This window comes from Taudactylus pleione, unplaced genomic scaffold (assembly GCF_031769625.1).
Source record: "Taudactylus pleione unplaced genomic scaffold, aTauple2 ptg000012l, whole genome shotgun sequence".
Lineage (NCBI taxonomy): Eukaryota > Metazoa > Chordata > Amphibia > Anura > Myobatrachidae > Taudactylus > Taudactylus pleione.
The window spans coordinates 4,790,296-4,797,290 of record NW_028284415.1 but is presented as its reverse complement, the minus strand read 5'-3'; positions in this window follow the sequence as shown (position 1 = coordinate 4,797,290).

Genomic DNA, 6,995 nt, shown 5'->3' with positions numbered 1-6,995 from the left:
GACTGGCTGAGCTGCCTGGGGCTGTTTATGCTTTTGGGGGGGAGCCTAAGTCATTTTTTTAAATAAAAATTAACCCTTCATTAACTATTTACAGGCGGAAACATACATGGATGACACTGATCTGTGTACTTTTCTGCCAAACTCGCAGCTCACAGGCAGTTGAATTGATTTCACGAATTTGGAAAGGAGTTTGTCCGTTCTCATGAGAGTTTAGAAACTCTCATCTTGGTAAATTGCCGAATCCTATCTTCACTAGTGAAAAGTTACTCGAGTTTGGCCGATGGTGAAGTGAAGAGAGTTTCCTAACTCTCCAGAATTTTCCTGTAGCAAAGGAGATTTCTCTCCCAAGTTTGACAGTAAATTTGCGAGTGGAAAAAAATGCCTAAATTCTCCAGGGAATGCTAACTCGATCAAACTCGAATCTTAGTAAATTTAGCCCCTAGGCTCTAGCAATATCTGCAAGTGCTGTGGAGTTGAAGGTCCTGCCAGATGATGTGATCCATCTCACTAGACCTTTACTGCAGCCTGCATGAGATACAGCCTGGGAAAGCCAGCATGGAGGAGCCACTTGCTGACATCTAAGGTAAGAAAAAATGGTTTTTTAGGGGATTTTAGGAACTGGGGGCACTAGCAGTGGGGGCTTTTAGGAACTGGAGGTACTCATTTGGGGCATTTTAAAAAAAGGAACTGGGACACTAGCTAGGGGTTTTATTTATGAACTGGGGCACTACTGTGGAGCATTTTAAGAATTCTGAATCTACCAGGGAGGTAAGGGGGTTCATATAACATGAGTGTATTAAGCCTCGTATTAATGCTGGGCCTGCACACATCCAACAAGGAGTCTGGTTGACATGTAGATAACAATTGCATATTCACAAAAGATCATGAAAACGTTTTGTTTTTTTATAATTCAGAAATGTTTTGTTATTTTTAAGCGCATATGAGAAAACAGTGCTGCATTTTGCTTCTGATAATTTTTATGTATTAAAAAATGGGAGGCAATTAAAAATGTAAAAAGAAAAACAGGTAATTTGTGAAACAGAATATTTCTTGGAAGAAATCTACACATTGTGATGTATTCTTCGTTCTAGTTTATGAAGACTGATCCATGCCAATATACATCTAATGGGCAGTCTGCTTGCTTGTTAGCTTGGCAGCAATAGCTGCACCACATACAACATGATCTACATTTACATTGATATAAACTAGAATGTGTAAATGTTGAGATCTGTCGGAGGATGCAGATATTTCCTGATTTACCCTGTGATCTTAGGAACACAATCTATTGAATCTTGTGTGTTCGCTGGAAGCCAAAGATACTTTGACATTTCAACTCCAAATTCCTAAGAACAATATTCATTCCTCTTTTCTCCAAATCATGTTCATTGCTGTGAAGCCATGTGAGCTCAGTTTCAGAATGTAATGTATTTTTTATAGCCTCTACTGACTAAGGCCACTATTTAGCAAAAAATGCAGTGCAGTCCCAAAAAATAACATGCCTTATAGAGACGTATCGCAGCAATGTGAAATGTTATTTCAACGCTATTTGTTAAGGTTTCGCTAGGACACAAGCTCAAGTAACTTTACTTCAGGGCTCAGACCAATGCCACATGCATGGCCGCCCAACTTTGCATGTGCAATTCAAAAACATTGTGATGGGCATGGCAAACAGCTCCAGCCCACTGGGAAGGAATTACAAGGTCTTCCGCCAGCTGGGCTAAAGACAATTTACATTATCTATCGAAGTTAAGTTCCGAAATATTTTGCTTTTGTATGGGGATGGCAGTATGCTGACATTTTATATAAGACACAGGTGATATCTGCTTGACACTTTTAGATTTATTAAATAGCCACTTTATTTTACTCTTGCGTAAATCATGTGGAAACTGCTTGATAAATAGGCCTCTAAGTAACCTGGAAGCCTGTGCAGTGTTACTGTATTTAAAAGTTGTGCCTTAAAAATGTGTCAATTAAGTAATGGCTGGTCTAAACAGTTGAATTTATTGTTTATAATCTGATTTTATAGGTGGTCACACTTAAGGTGGGTAAACACTTGTGCAACCGGCAATCGTGCCAATGCCCAAGGACACCCTACAGCGATTAATGAAGGATGGAAAGATCACTCGTTCCATCCTTCATTAACATGCATATCAAAGCTGACAATGTTGCATGCAACGCTGGAGCGCGCATATCGTGCATACACACTGCACGATATGGGGGGCCTAACTGTTGATGTAATTAGACGCCTAAATTACGCGATTTGCCTTGAAGACTGATTCTTGCCCACATAAGCGATTTTCGTAGCCCCGCCCCCTCCCTACGGACCCGCAACTTCCCCATTAAATCTCCCCATCCTGCCCGCTTCACTAGGAAGTGGGTAGGATGAGGAAGATCTGACTACACTTCCGGGTTGCGCGGCGCTACCTGAGAAACCAGGAGCCTCCCGCGACTTTCTGGAGTGTAGGCAAGTATGGTGTGTTGACAACTAACCAAGGGAGGAAAAGAAAAAAGTACTCTATATCTGAGGCACACTAATATCTAATATCCGATATCTAAGTTAAAACATAACTTTTATTTATATCTAATAAGCTAAAAAATACATCCACATCCAATACAAATAAATGACTAAGGAAAAGCGAACGTCCTTATTGGAAGAATTAAGACTGAAAAATGCTTATATTTAGTATGATGTTTGTGTAATAGTATTCATATTAAACATGTATGTATGTAGTATATCAGACATCCATAATAATCATCCAATGAAGAAAAAAACAAAATGATTAATGTGTGAATGTGATCCAGTGATAAGAAAACAAACATGGAGAATTTGATGTATGAATGTGATTGACGTTAGTGAAGTATGGCGAAAATATGTGCAAAAAAAAAAACATATACAATGAAGGAAGCAATTAAGGTCATGATTCATAGGCGCTCGCTATTTGCGAGCGCTCGCTCTGAATCAGGGCGGATTTTTCTTTAAAAAAAATTTGCCTCCAGGCCGCTCGCATAGCTGTGGGTGACCACCCACAGCTTGTGCGGGCGGCCTGGCGATGGTCGCGATAATCGCAACCATTGGGCTTGCGACGAGACCCTTGTGGTAGGGTCTCGTCCACCGCAAGCCCCAGTGAACTTCCTTCTCTAATAGAGCAGGAAGTTCACTACTGACATCACGTGTGATATCAGTAGGGCCGCCCACAAATGGCAGGCATTCCTTCAGGAATGCCTCCGTTTGTGCAGCCACCCCCCGACCCACCTACAAAACGGGGCAAGCTGTTGATCAACATCGACAGCCACCCCATCTTGTAGCGAGCCCTGGAGCGAGTGATTTCTCACTCGCTCTAGGGCTCGCGCGTGCGCACTGCTATGCACTCGCGAGCGAGTCTGAATCAGGCCCTAAGCTTATTAAAAGCCACACCGTCATTTTATGGTCACAATTCTGGAAATAAACCATATCACAATATTGCCAGCATCGCAGGAAAAAAATATATTACAGAATAAATAATTCACTAAAATCACAGGTAATATTCCCTCCAAGATTAAGTGGAAAATGAGGTCTGTGCATTTACAGTGGGCCTATGGCATTAGGACAAGGATTGAGAGTCACAGAGAAATAAAGCATCTGCTGTCAGACAATAATGTTAGTTACTCTGATGCAGTAATGCAGCTCAACGCAACCTTCATAAGTCCATCTGATGAGAGTGCCGGGAGTGAAAGAAAGTTGAGGGAGAGAGTAACCTCGGGGTTCCCCTGTGCACACAAGGGACCCCACACCACGCCGTACAGTTACACCACAGGAGTGCGGTACAGGTACTCTCTCCCTGCATTGCCAATCAGCTCCTAACTGTCATTTTTCAAACAGATGACAGTTGGGAGCTGATTGGCTGGAGCACCATTTATTATATGCAGCAGGGCTGTAACCAGGGTGGTGCGACATGTGCCACGGCACAGGGAACCACAGGGCAGGGGGTGCTGTTCGGGCCTGTCAATTCTGTGATCTATACTGCCGGCTCCAGGCTTGGGCGTGGCTGTTCTAATGGGTAAATCTTCTTCACCAGCGCTCTCCTACATCTAGAGCTGGTGAGTTATACTGTATAATTATTGTGTATCATCACTGCAGCTATTGGACTCACATTGTATTTGGCAGTGGCACCTGGATAACAGTGGTACAGCGGGACCCCCAGTCAGATGAATCTTTAGATGGCAGTGATGGTTGTTCAGTGTGTAGATACAACCATCATCTGCAGATATATCTTTCAGGTGTGTACCCAGCTTGAGAGTGGGGACCTGCATCTGTGACCCACCGTAATCTGGAGAGTAATAGTGACTGTTGGTGCTACAGTTTTGTCAGGGGCAGCGGGCTTATCCCCAGAGAGGCCACCCATCCTCAGAGGCGGATCGCAGGAACCAACGCCGGCCTCCATTCCATAACACCTGGTGAGAGCAGGCAGATCTAAGCAGACGTCTTCCCTTGAAGCTGGCGGTAAGGAGGACTCTTGTCCCTACCTCACAGGCAGTGGGTGACAGACACACAGACAGGATCCGCCCGAGGAGCTGCCAGCTGGTGAGGAAGGTAATGTCATATTCAGCCCCTTCAGGACACCCAGTGCAGCCAATAGGAGGGTTCTGTAATCACACTGTAAACTGGTGCTGGCACCTCTTCACTACGCTCCATCTGACAGCTAGCATAAATCACTGGTGACAGGCTACTCAGCGTGCAAGTTAGCTTCAATCTCAGGAAACTACTCCGTTAACTGGGATCGATTTGAATGACCGCTGGACGTGAGCCCAGCGGTTGAAATCCCCATGCCGGCAGCCCGAACAACGTAGATCCCGACAGGGCAGGTAAGTACGCTATCCCTACCCCTCTCCCCCCCTAACCCTAACCCTCCCTTAGGGGTGCCTAACCCTAACCTCCCCCCAGGGGTGCCTAAACCTAACCCCCCTCCCTGCACCCTAAACCTATCCCTCCTGGGGGAGTGCCTAACCAGTGGCGTATCTATAATGGGTGCAATGTGTGCGGGGCACACGGGCCCCGCACCGCACACACTGCACCCATATTTTTTTAAACTTACCTGTCCGAGGTCCCGCGTCGGGTGTTACTGCTGCTCAGAACACCGGAAAATGTCCGCCACGGCCATTTTCCGGTGTTCTGCGCATGCGCAGTAGACTCCGGGCACTAGAGTGTGCCCAGAGTCTACTGCGCATACAAAGAACGCCGGAAAATGCCCGCCACGGTCATTTTTCCGGCGTTCTGCGCATTCGCAGTAGACTACGGGCACGCTCTAGTGCCTGGAGTCTACTAATGCTCCGGTGGCTGGCCAGCCGCGTAAGTTGGCTGCCAGCCACCAGGGAGAGAGGAGGGGGTTCCGCACGAGGAGTGCACACGGGCCCCTTCCTCTCTTAAAACGCCCCTGTGCCTAACCCTAACCTCCCCTTCCCCTAGCATAACCCTCCCGGGGGTGCCTAACCCTAAGTCATTACTCCCATGTCGGGAAGCCAGCAGTCAGCATTTTGACCACCGGCTTCTTGACTACATACCCATTAACCATCAGATACTTTTCCCTCAATAAATAGCTCCTTCGGGAAGAACAGGGACTAAAACAGCCTATGAGATATTTGAACTGCATGAGAGGGAGAAAACATCATACATTTAAAAAAGCCGCTAGTACAGTTGTAGAATTAATTGAAGAGCTTATTAATTCTCTATAACAGCTTCAAGATAACAAGTACGTCTGGGCTTGCACCATCCAAGTTACAGTATAATTACTCCAAGTTGCCACAGACAGGATATTACGTCAGAGTAGCTTATTATATACACAGTAACTCTACTCACACTTAGGGGCCTATTCATCAACACTAAAATAAAGTTTTTAAGGACATTTTCCTTAAATAACGTTATTTTGGTATTCATGTAGCCCCTGCGTTAATTTCCACACTGGAAATTGTGGTATTCATCAAATTCCGAAAATTATCAATTTTCGGAATTTGATGCAGTTACTATTCACCACTGAGAGGTGGCGAATAGCAGGTGAAACTTACCTGTATCCGCGTGTGCAGGTCCCCCGACGAGTCCCTCCGGCGCTCTGCTCCGTCCTCAGGCTCCGGAGGCTGGTCGGACATGTGTGCTCCCCAGCAGAGCACAAGAAAGTTTAGACAAAAAAAAAAGTTGTTTTATTTTTCTAATCTGTCATGTGGTCTGCTGGGAAACCACATGACAGACCAGCAGGACGGAGCCAGAGGCTGCTGCGCGGACAGGTAAGTCGGGGGGGGGGGGGGGGTACACAAACTTAACGCATCTGTAGGCAGTGCTGCACATGCGCTGGTTTTACAGATGTAACAGCGCATGCGCAGCACTGTTTCCAGATGCGATAAGGTAGTGTAGGCAGGGAAAAGTATCTATTTCCCGAAAAGCTGTCATCGCAAAGATGACAGGTTTTCGGAATAGATACTTATGGAGAGGTGGAATGATGAATTCCACCTATAATTAGGTAGAACTCCATGCGTTCTAAAGCAAATTATCTCCAGAGAATTTTTAGGTTTAATGAATAGGCCCCTTAGGAGTAAATTTACTAAAGTGAGTGTTTTTAGAAGTGGAGATGTTGCCCATAGCAACCAATCAGATTCTACTTAACATTTAACTAGCACCTTCTAGAAGATACTAACAAACAAGAAAAAGAATCCCCATGTGAGTGCACAATGGCTTACCAATGTAGGTATAAAATATAACTTTTATTAAATTAATTAATAACCACCTAAGTTTTAAACTTTAAAACAAAAGAAAATACAAAACAAGGGGGGAAAAATACAAATAATATGTTTAAATACTTGCTCAGTTGCTTGTGTCCTTAATATTAATACTCAATGGTATGCTGAATGTATGTAGACTTTTAATAAGAATACAATGGTGCCATATAATTGTAATTCAACCTTGTATAAAGGCAAATATCCAGAATATTAAATAAATTCATCGGCATCCAGAAATATCCATGTCCTAT